Raw genomic sequence first — 13,001 nt, forward strand, 5'->3', positions numbered from 1 at the left:
ATTCCAAGCGGTATCCTTTCCAGGATAAGAGGGGACCTCTGGTATATTTGATGTGATTACTGCGCATATAAATTGCGCATCTAGTGAGTACGCAATTTTACTCTTTTTCTGAATGTCACCGAATCATATGCCTACTGGGATTACTAGAGCCACCACCTAGAGTCACCATCTTGATCACTCATAATTGAACTTTTATTGCATATTATATTTGGACATCATTTATCGAGTGCACCTACTTTAAGGTTTATCACCTGAGCTTCAGGCGTTTTTATCTATTTATAGCTATATCTTAGCACTGCACTTTGTGTTTTATAGTAAATCAGAACCACTTGCAGAATTGTGGGGAAATTCATCATCAGACACTGAAAACAATTCTGCGACTGAGGTTAGCGATGTGCGAACTTGGCGCTCTATTTCAAATTTCAGTGTTTTTGGTTTGATTACATTATTGAATTAAATGTATTATTATTATTATTATATTATTTTTTATAATTATTTATTATATTATTATATATAATAACCGCCCAGGACCCGGTGATTGACACCTGCGGCCACGATCGGCCTCGCGCGCGCCCCCTATCTGATATGCAAAATCATGTGTATATACGTGATTGTTCTCAGCGGTGCCGCCCTGCCACAGTAAATGTACTGTGGCTGGTCGGCAACCGGTTAATAAAAATAATAACAACAATAATAATTACAATATTATGTAATATAATCATAAACAAACATAATAATAGTAAACATAAATATATATACTGTATGTACAGTCTACAATACTATAATTAAAATTTAATTATAATTTAAAATTACTTGAAGTACATAATGATGGTATTTTATGGTGAAACATAAACTGTCACCTCCTTTCAGAGGTTTAGAAGTTGATGAAAAAAGTCAAAACTCCAGGCAGAAATAACAAGATACAATTCATAGCACATTAAAAGAAAAAAACAAAACAAAACCACGTTAGCTGCAATATTTATCTTTAATCCAGAGATTTATGCCACAGAATTGTGTCTGCCGCACCCTCAGTGTGATGGCCAAGTATCATTTAACACACTCCCTATCAGCCCAGGTCATCCTGGTCCAGCTCCAGCTTGTGACTGGACAGTGAAAGGAGAAGTAGCACAGTAACAAGCCCTTCTCTGCGTCATTGTGCATTCACCATCAGCATTCTTGTGGTCAGCACATTAACTGATTAGCTGTTTGTGCTGCTTCTTCCTCTAACACTCCGGCCCTGCTGTTTCAGAAACTGGTGGAGGTTGACACCAGGACAAAATCAGGTACTTTCCCAGCTGACATATTAGAACAAATTTAATGATGATTTCATAATTACAGAGCTGCATTAATTTTTTATCTTTTACATCTGCCTAGAGTTTAGCCTTAAACAATACCCTTAAACGTACCTTTTTATTATTGGTTGAACTGGATGGATTTGTGTCTTTTTTCGACCAGACTAAAGCTGGCCATACATGGGTCGTATTCTGAAAGAATTTTCTTTTGAAAATCTTTTTTAAGAATTTTTTTGTTCAAATTTTTCACCATTAGTGGGCTACAGCAACAGCCGATTTTCGAGTGACCATTGAGTGATCCAGCATGTTGGAAATGTTTTGAAAAATGAATGAATTTCTAATCAACGATGGAAGAATTGTGTAAGAAATGTAATCAAAAAAGAAATGAGCATGAGCTGTGACCTGGAAAGAAAAGAAAATTCGTGGCCACGAAAATGTATTTCTGAAGGTGAAATTAAAAGCTTGGATGATCGAATTTCGAAATCAATGTTGGCACCATCTGGATACAAAATACACAAGATTTCCGATTTTCTAAAGAAAATTCATTCAGACTTCGACCCATGTATGGCCGGCATAACTATAACTGTGTAACTGACAAGCTTCCTTTACTTATAGTTTACTTACTTTACTAAAAAAATTTAAAAATAAATAATAATATAATAATAATAATAATAATACCAAGTGATTTATCTTTTTATTTCAAATTTCTCTATTTCTTATGCAACACTGCGCAAAGTATCTTCTGAAACAATTTCTGTTGTGTTTTCCTTTTTCTAAATCAAATACCTTCAAGGAGTTTTAGAACATTGCTTAGTTTAGTTGCTCCTTTTGTCATCACAGTTTGATAAAAACTTGATATGTGTGTCTTCCCGTACAGCAAACTGCAGTGCAGAAACATATTCATATCAGAGGTTTTTATTGTAACATCTGTCTCCTCTTGAGTATTGCTTAATTCCCAAAAGCCTCATTTGGTCTTGTGGACCACTTCTATTTTTTACATTCGGGATTTAATTATCAGTTGTTATGAAATGTGCAGAAAGGACTTGAACTTTGCCTGTTGTTTTGCAGAAAATAATAAGTTTTAGGGAAAACAGACTTTTCTGTTTTTATGATACTTTAATATGTTTTGGTAAAGTAAAGCTGGGCCACGTTATAACCAAAAGGGTTGAGTATCTGGCTGCTCATCCCTAAATGAATGCATGTACCCAAAGAACCCCCCCCCCCCCCCGAGGGACTTTAATGCAGCAATAGGATCATACATATATTGGAAAGGACATTTGGTTAAAAAAGATTTTTATCAACTGTATTACATACACATTTCCATTGTAATGTTAAATACATGATTTCTAAAAAGAATATTGCTCTGGCAGTGTTCTTAAAAATATTCTTAATGCAAAAATATGAAACCACACAGAAAAAGAAAAAACCCCAACGCTTTTCGATCATTCCACATTCTAGATCTTCCTCAGGGGACATGAGAGACAATCGGTTATGGCCATTCAACTATTTCCAAACTCCTAACAAGCAGTAAATAAGATTTAAAATAAGCCATCATTGACATCTGTAGCTACAGACAATTCATCCTCAAACATCACAAAAAAAAAACTCTGAAGTCAGAAAGTAGAAAAAAAAGCTTCTACTGTAAACTTGTGGATAAAGAATGCCAATGTGGCTACAGCTAAATAGATCAAAAAGTGCTTATTATGAACCACTTGCCCTCCTGAAAATCCCCCCCCCCCTTCCTGACCAGGCCATTTTGAGCGATACGGCACTGGATTACTTTAACTGGTAATTGCGCGGTCATGCAATGCTGCACCCAAATCAAATTATGTCCTTTATTTCCCACAAATAGAGCTTTATTTCGGTAGTATTTGTTCCCCTGTGTGCTCTTTATTTTTTGTGCTGTAAAAAAAAAAGACTGACAATTTTGAGAAAAAACAATATTTCTGACATTTATTGCTTTAAACATGTCAGTAAAAAAATTTTAAAAATCAAATTTCAGCATAAATTTAGGCCAAAATGTATTCTGCTCCATGTCTTTGCTAAAAAAAATCCCAATATGTGTAAATTAATTGGTTTGCGTGAAAGTTATAGCATTTACAAATGGCGGCATATATACTGGGATTTTTAAATTATTATTATTTTTACTAGTAATGACGGCGAACGGTGGGCATTCTGACACTGACTTGGTGTCACTGACATCCCCAGTGACACCAATATAGTGATCAGTGCTAATAAAAATCACTGACACTGTACTAATGGCACTGGGCAGAAAGGGGTTAACATGAGGGGTGATCAAAGGGTTAACTGTGTGCTGTTTTACTTTGTGTCCTGTATTAGTGCTTCACTGTAAGCACACTAAAATAAAATTAAAAATTAGTGAAGCGCTTGTATCACATGAATACAATCATGTATCTCCATATAGTGTAATTATAAATCAAAGTGACCACTATATATAATAAATGTGTGTTGACTCCCTCTAGTGAAAAGAAAAAATAGTGTCAACCAAAATAGCTAAATAACACACATTAGGAAACTAAATATATAGTGCATAAATCAAATATAATGAACAGAATATATATATACGTGAAAACAGAATATTGGCCACATACAATGGTGTCTAAATTATACATAAATGATATATGCCATAGGTGAACAAGACAATATCAAAGGTGAAAAAAATATATTCCATGCATGTGACTGTGCTTTAAGCTGGAACACACACGTGATCTCCACTTCTAAGTGCAAGTACTCTCCTTCAAATGGCAGCAATGCCTGCTCACCTCCCTTCCTCGACCCACACAGGGCCTCAAAGCAGTTACCACCTCAGTGGTGTATTCCTCTGGCAGACTCCTTATTCCTCCTCCTCTCTTATGCAACTCATAAAAAGACAAGAAAGCCTTCCATAGTGTAGTAAATTTAATAGGCAAAGTTAAAAATTACAAAGTTTTCCACTCACATGCTCCTTTCCATAAAAAAGCGTTTTTCCCAGCCTGTGGGTAGATATGCATGCACCTGGGGGAATCCAATATGGCCACTGTGTCCGGACATACGTCACCAGGAAGTAGACAAACCGACGCGTAGCGTCACGTGCGTCGTGACTTCATCAGGGTTACCGCCCCCTGGTGACTCAATGGTATTTATAGAGAAAAAAAAAAAAAAAAAAAACCTAATTGGATTCCATTGTGAGAGCAGGCATACGGCGGACATCTTATTAGAGTCCTGCACTCACATACATGAATCTATCCCATATACGAATTCTAGTGCTGGATACCAGATATAAATCTCCATATGTCATATTCAAGATATACACATATAGGAGTAAACAAATTATATATTTAAGCCTATATGAACCACATCTACATCTTTAATGGTGCAATAACACCAAATCATAAACTTTATTAATCATAAATATTAAAACCATTAATCTTAGTGGGCTTCCTTATTAAGTAGATATATAAAACATAAAAAAAAAAAAAAAAAAAAAAAAAAAAACGCATGAGGGTACATGTTCCCTCATGCGTTTCCAAAAAAAAAAAAAAAAAATATAAATATAAAAAGTAAATAAAAATAAAAATAAAAATAAAATAAAAATAAATAAATAAAAAGTAAATCATTAATAAATAATGAAGAAAAAAAAAAAAAAAAAAAAAAAAAAAAATTAAAAATATATATCTACACGACCATTGTAAATTAATTCGAATGAATGCTCAAAGAGCTCATTAAATACCGATTTAAAAGAACAATTAAAAATAAAAATAAATAAAGTGGCATGCACAAATACCAATAGCTTGGGTTTACAAAAATACATTCGTTATATTAACAGAATTAAAAAATATAATATGTAAGTTAATATTACCAGAGATATTTTATATGTAAATTGCTGTTACCAGATCAATTTTCTAACATTTAAAATTCAAATTTAAAAATCGCTAATAAAACAGTTGAGATCAAACTCAATATTAAGGCCATGCGGTGCCTGTGTATGCATGGTATACATCCATCTCGACTCTGCCTGACTAAGGGATTTAATCTTATTACTCCCCCTCCAATGACTCACATACTTCTGTATACCCCAAAATTTGAGTCCTGAAGGGTCTTTATTATGCTGTTTTAAAAAGTGCCGGGAAACGCTATGTTTAGGGAACCCCTTTTTTATGTTTTGTACATGTTCCCTCATGCGTTTCCACATAGGCCTTTTAGTTCTTCCTATATACTGATAACCACATGCACATTCAAGGCCATAAACTACTCCCTCTGTATGGCATGAAATGAAATCTTTGATCTTATATATTGTGCCATCATAGTTGGCCTTGAAAGTGTTACATTTGCCGTTTTTTCCTTTGGTTGCTCTGCATGCGTAACATTTTCGGCACGGAAAAAAACCTACTTGGTCAAGAAATGTAATGCTCTTCTTTTTGACTGGTGGATCAAGTACATTTTTAAATAGTTTCGTCCTCAGGGAAGGGGCCTTCCTATATATAAATTTTGGATTATCTCCCAAAATCTTATTTAGATCAGGGTCCGTTTTAAGAATAGACCAATGTTTAGAGAATATTTTCTCGATTTTTTTATAATGGACATTGTAGTCTAGAATAATTGCCATTTGACTCTCAAAGTTCTCCTTTTTATTTTTGTCTACAATCAGTGACTCCCTCTCCATATTTTGAACTTCAATTATTCTCTTCTCTATTTCTTTCTCAGGGTAGCCTTTTTTGATAAACTTATCTCCTAAAGTCTTTGCTTGTTTCTTGTACTCTTCCTTATCAGAGCAATTCCTTCTCAACCTCACTAGCTGGCCCTTTGGTATATTATAGAGCCATGGGCGGTAATGGCAACTGTCTGATGGTATGAATCCATTACGATCCACTTCTTTAAAATAAGTATTTGTGTAAATTTTCCCTTGTTGATTCATAATGTTAAGATCCAAAAAATTAATCCTCTCATTATCAAAGGTCCAGGAAAATTTAATATTTTTCGTATTATTATTTAATCCATTCAGAAAATTAATCAACAGTTGTCTACTTCCCTTCCAAATGATGATAACATCATCAATATATCGATAATATGAGATAAGTTCACATGGGGTTTGTTTATAGATGGCTTCCTCCTCCCAGTGGGCCATATACAAGTTGGCAACACTGGGGGCAAACCTTGCCCCCATCGCAACACCCCTAATCTGCTGGAAAAAGGTATGATTGTGCCAGAAGTAATTATGTAAAAGACAAAACTCTAGACACTCCAATGTAAATTTCCTTTGAACTCGTTGGATATCACTATACTTTTCAAGTCCCCACTTCACTGCATCCATTGCTCCATCATGGTCAATAATGGTGTACAGCGAAGTTACGTCTGCACTTGCTAAAATTATTTCTGGATGACCCTCAATTTTTTCTAATATTTGAATTAAATGTTTCGTATCCCGTAGGTACGCTTTAGTTCTTTTAACTACTGGCTGTAGATAGAAATCCACATATTGACCAAGTCTTGATAGAACGGATTGGATACCGTTCACTATTGGTCTACCTGGTGGATCCTTCACATTCTTGTGTATTTTCGGTACAGTGTATATCACTGGAATACGGCAAGTTTCAGGTATCAGATATTTGGTTTCCTTTTTGTTCAAGATTTTTTTATTTTCCCCTTTTGTTACAAGTTTGACCAATTGTTTCTTATATGACAACGTGGGGTCTTTAGACATAACTTTATAAGTGGTATCATCTGCCAACTGTTGAGCTAATTCTTGTAAATAATATTCTTTGGATAACACCACTATGCCCCCTCCCTTATCAGCAGGCCTGATGACTATATTGTCTCTCTTAGTAAGTCTATTAATCCCTGTTTGAATGCCTATATTATTTATGCATTTGGGGATTTTCAAATTGTCCAAATCTTTAGTGACCATCTGTTTAAAAACTTCAATGTGGTCATTATTGTGTACCTGCGGATTAAAAAGCGATTTATTTGAAAAATGACTATGTAAAAAATTACTGCTAGCACAATTCGCTATGCTGCTCTTAGCTCCTGGTAAGTTTAAAAAATACTTTTTAATATTGAGTTTACGGATAAATTTTTGTGCATCTACATAAATAGCAAATTTATTAGCCACCTTAGGTGGTGCGAATTTAAGGCCCTTATCTAAGGCCATAATTTCTTCTTTAGATAATTCACATCCGCTTAGGTTAAAAACACCTTCCCCTATTATTCTCTTTTTCTTTTGTTGTTTCCTCCCTGCCCGGCACCCCCTCCTTTGGGTGGACTTTTCCACCTTACATTCTCCGGACTCCTGTCTCTCTCTAAAAAATCTCTCTGGGGTAATTCTTCTCTCAGTGGTTCATATCTATTGTACTGTTCTATAGGACTTCTTCCCTCACCATACGGTGGATACCATCTCTCTTGTGGGTATTGCCTCTCTGGATAGTAATTATTATATACAGGTCTTTGGTAATAATCTGGTCTATATGGGCCATAATAATTTGGATTATAGTTATTCCCTTTATAATGGTTATTCGGTCTTCCCCCATTTTGATATGGTCTCCAATTGTTACCACCCCCCTTAGACTTTTTCCGATTAGAACCCCCATTGTTATTGGGTCTCCATCCATTTCGGGGTGTATGATGTGGTGGACCATTAGGGTGATAATTGCCCTTCTTTTCTTTATTATTTTCCTGTTTTTCCTGAGTAGTTATAAACGAAAGTTTAACTGTTTCCCCCTTCTGTTCTTTAATCGGGGTTGTATTGATAGAGGCTATCTCTGATTCTGTGGAGGAACTTTGCCATTTGAATACCTGCTCTTTTTTGAAATCGTTAAGATCTCTTTGGTACTTTTTCATTTTCCTATATTTGGTTTCCTGATCAAATTTTTCCAAGTCTTTACTTAATCTTTTATTATATGGTTCTAAATCTGGAGAATCTTTCAAAGGTTCAATTCTGTTTTTTATTTCTTCTATCTGTGATTCGAGTTGTCTCATTTTCTTCTGTTTTCTTTTTAATAAGAATCTCAAGAGTTCCAACCCTTTATCATGAAAGAAGTTGAACCATTCATCAGTGGCCTCAGCATCAACTAATCCATCACAGATGGGTACGTCCCACCTAAATCTCCTGGGGACCAACCGGTCCTTGAGATATTTTTCAAAGGTGGTCATATCCTTGGTCCCCAGGAGATTTAGGTGGGACGTACCCATCTGTGATGGATTAGTTGATGCTGAGGCCACTGATGAATGGTTCAACTTCTTTCATGATAAAGGGTTGGAACTCTTGAGATTCTTATTAAAAAGAAAACAGAAGAAAATGAGACAACTCGAATCACAGATAGAAGAAATAAAAAACAGAATTGAACCTTTGAAAGATTCTCCAGATTTAGAACCATATAATAAAAGATTAAGTAAAGACTTGGAAAAATTTGATCAGGAAACCAAATATAGGAAAATGAAAAAGTACCAAAGAGATCTTAACGATTTCAAAAAAGAGCAGGTATTCAAATGGCAAAGTTCCTCCACAGAATCAGAGATAGCCTCTATCAATACAACCCCGATTAAAGAACAGAAGGGGGAAACAGTTAAACTTTCGTTTATAACTACTCAGGAAAAACAGGAAAATAATAAAGAAAAGAAGGGCAATTATCACCCTAATGGTCCACCACATCATACACCCCGAAATGGATGGAGACCCAATAACAATGGGGGTTCTAATCGGAAAAAGTCTAAGGGGGGTGGTAACAATTGGAGACCATATCAAAATGGGGGAAGACCGAATAACCATTATAAAGGGAATAACTATAATCCAAATTATTATGGCCCATATAGACCAGATTATTACCAAAGACCTGTATATAATAATTACTATCCAGAGAGGCAATACCCACAAGAGAGATGGTATCCACCGTATGGTGAGGGAAGAAGTCCTATAGAACAGTACAATAGATATGAACCACTGAGAGAAGAATTACCCCAGAGAGATTTTTTAGAGAGAGACAGGAGTCCGGAGAATGTAAGGTGGAAAAGTCCACCCAAAGGAGGGGGTGCCGGGCAGGGAGGAAACAACAAAAGAAAAAGAGAATAATAGGGGAAGGTGTTTTTAACCTAAGCGGATGTGAATTATCTAAAGAAGAAATTATGGCCTTAGATAAGGGCCTTAAATTCGCACCACCTAAGGTGGCTAATAAATTTGCTATTTATGTAGATGCACAAAAATTTATCCGTAAACTCAATATTAAAAAGTATTTTTTAAACTTACCAGGAGCTAAGAGCAGCATAGCGAATTGTGCTAGCAGTAATTTTTTACATAGTCATTTTTCAAATAAATCGCTTTTTAATCCGCAGGTACACAATAATGACCACATTGAAGTTTTTAAACAGATGGTCACTAAAGATTTGGACAATTTGAAAATCCCCAAATGCATAAATAATATAGGCATTCAAACAGGGATTAATAGACTTACTAAGAGAGACAATATAGTCATCAGGCCTGCTGATAAGGGAGGGGGCATAGTGGTGTTATCCAAAGAATATTATTTACAAGAATTAGCTCAACAGTTGGCAGATGATACCACTTATAAAGTTATGTCTAAAGACCCCACGTTGTCATATAAGAAACAATTGGTCAAACTTGTAACAAAAGGGGAAAATAAAAAAATCTTGAACAAAAAGGAAACCAAATATCTGATACCTGAAACTTGCCGTATTCCAGTGATATACACTGTACCGAAAATACACAAGAATGTGAAGGATCCACCAGGTAGACCAATAGTGAACGGTATCCAATCCGTTCTATCAAGACTTGGTCAATATGTGGATTTCTATCTACAGCCAGTAGTTAAAAGAACTAAAGCGTACCTACGGGATACGAAACATTTAATTCAAATATTAGAAAAAATTGAGGGTCATCCAGAAATAATTTTAGCAAGTGCAGACGTAACTTCGCTGTACACCATTATTGACCATGATGGAGCAATGGATGCAGTGAAGTGGGGACTTGAAAAGTATAGTGATATCCAACGAGTTCAAAGGAAATTTACATTGGAGTGTCTAGAGTTTTGTCTTTTACATAATTACTTCTGGCACAATCATACCTTTTTCCAGCAGATTAGGGGTGTTGCGATGGGGGCAAGGTTTGCCCCCAGTGTTGCCAACTTGTATATGGCCCACTGGGAGGAGGAAGCCATCTATAAACAAACCCCATGTGAACTTATCTCATATTATCGATATATTGATGATGTTATCATCATTTGGAAGGGAAGTAGACAACTGTTGATTAATTTTCTGAATGGATTAAATAATAATACGAAAAATATTAAATTTTCCTGGACCTTTGATAATGAGAGGATTAATTTTTTGGATCTTAACATTATGAATCAACAAGGGAAAATTTACACAAATACTTATTTTAAAGAAGTGGATCGTAATGGATTCATACCATCAGACAGTTGCCATTACCGCCCATGGCTCTATAATATACCAAAGGGCCAGCTAGTGAGGTTGAGAAGGAATTGCTCTGATAAGGAAGAGTACAAGAAACAAGCAAAGACTTTAGGAGATAAGTTTATCAAAAAAGGCTACCCTGAGAAAGAAATAGAGAAGAGAATAATTGAAGTTCAAAATATGGAGAGGGAGTCACTGATTGTAGACAAAAATAAAAAGGAGAACTTTGAGAGTCAAATGGCAATTATTCTAGACTACAATGTCCATTATAAAAAAATCGAGAAAATATTCTCTAAACATTGGTCTATTCTTAAAACGGACCCTGATCTAAATAAGATTTTGGGAGATAATCCAAAATTTATATATAGGAAGGCCCCTTCCCTGAGGACGAAACTATTTAAAAATGTACTTGATCCACCAGTCAAAAAGAAGAGCATTACATTTCTTGACCAAGTAGGTTTTTTTCCGTGCCGAAAATGTTACGCATGCAGAGCAACCAAAGGAAAAAACGGCAAATGTAACACTTTCAAGGCCAACTATGATGGCACAATATATAAGATCAAAGATTTCATTTCATGCCATACAGAGGGAGTAGTTTATGGCCTTGAATGTGCATGTGGTTATCAGTATATAGGAAGAACTAAAAGGCCTATGTGGAAACGCATGAGGGAACATGTACAAAACATAAAAAAGGGGTTCCCTAAACATAGCGTTTCCCGGCACTTTTTAAAACAGCATAATAAAGACCCTTCAGGACTCAAATTTTGGGGTATACAGAAGTATGTGAGTCATTGGAGGGGGAGTAATAAGATTAAATCCCTTAGTCAGGCAGAGTCGAGATGGATGTATACCATGCATACACAGGCACCGCATGGCCTTAATATTGAGTTTGATCTCAACTGTTTTATTAGCGATTTTTAAATTTGAATTTTAAATGTTAGAAAATTGATCTGGTAACAGCAATTTACATATAAAATATCTCTGGTAATATTAACTTACATATTATATTTTTTAATTCTGTTAATATAACGAATGTATTTTTGTAAACCCAAGCTATTGGTATTTGTGCATGCCACTTTATTTATTTTTATTTTTAATTGTTCTTTTAAATCGGTATTTAATGAGCTCTTTGAGCATTCATTCGAATTAATTTACAATGGTCGTGTAGATATATATTTTTAATTTTTTTTTTTTTTTTTTTTTTTTTTTTTCTTCATTATTTATTAATGATTTACTTTTTATTTATTTATTTTTATTTTATTTTTATTTTTATTTTTATTTACTTTTTATATTTATATATTTTTTTTTTTTTTTGGAAACGCATGAGGGAACATGTACCCTCATGCGTTTTTTTTTTTTTTTTTGTTTTTTTTTTGTTTTTTTTTTTTTATGTTTTATATATCTACTTAATAAGGAAGCCCACTAAGATTAATGGTTTTAATATTTATGATTAATAAAGTTTATGATTTGGTGTTATTGCACCATTAAAGATGTAGATGTGGTTCATATAGGCTTAAATATATAATTTGTTTACTCCTATATGTGTATATCTTGAATATGACATATGGAGATTTATATCTGGTATCCAGCACTAGAATTCGTATATGGGATAGATTCATGTATGTGAGTGCAGGACTCTAATAAGATGTCCGCCGTATGCCTGCTCTCACAATGGAATCCAATTAGGTTTTTTTTTTTTTTTTTCTCTATAAATACCATTGAGTCACCAGGGGGCGGTAACCCTGATGAAGTCACGACGCACGTGACGCTACGCGTCGGTTTGTCTACTTCCTGGTGACGTATGTCCGGACACAGTGGCCATATTGGATTCCCCCAGGTGCATGCATATCTACCCACAGGCTGGGAAAAACGCTTTTTTATGGAAAGGAGCATGTGAGTGGAAAACTTTGTAATTTTTAACTTTGCCTATTAAATTTACTACACTATGGAAGGCTTTCTTGTCTTTTTATGAGTTGCATAAGAGAGGAGGAGGAATAAGGAGTCTGCCAGAGGAATACACCACTGAGGTGGTAACTGCTTTGAGGCCCTGTGTGGGTCGAGGAAGGGAGGTGAGCAGGCATTGCTGCCATTTGAAGGAGAGTACTTGCACTTAGAAGTGGAGATCACGTGTGTGTTCCAGCTTAAAGCACAGTCACATGCATGGAATATATTTTTTTCACCTTTGATATTGTCTTGTTCACCTATGGCATATATCATTTATGTATAATTTAGACACCATTGTATGTGGCCAATATTCTGTTTTCACGTATATATATATTCTGTTCATTA

The sequence above is a fragment of the Staurois parvus genome, unplaced genomic scaffold (assembly GCF_062004578.1).
Source record: "Staurois parvus isolate SC_StPar_1 unplaced genomic scaffold, SC_StPar_1.0 ptg001733l, whole genome shotgun sequence".
NCBI lineage: Eukaryota > Metazoa > Chordata > Amphibia > Anura > Ranidae > Staurois > Staurois parvus.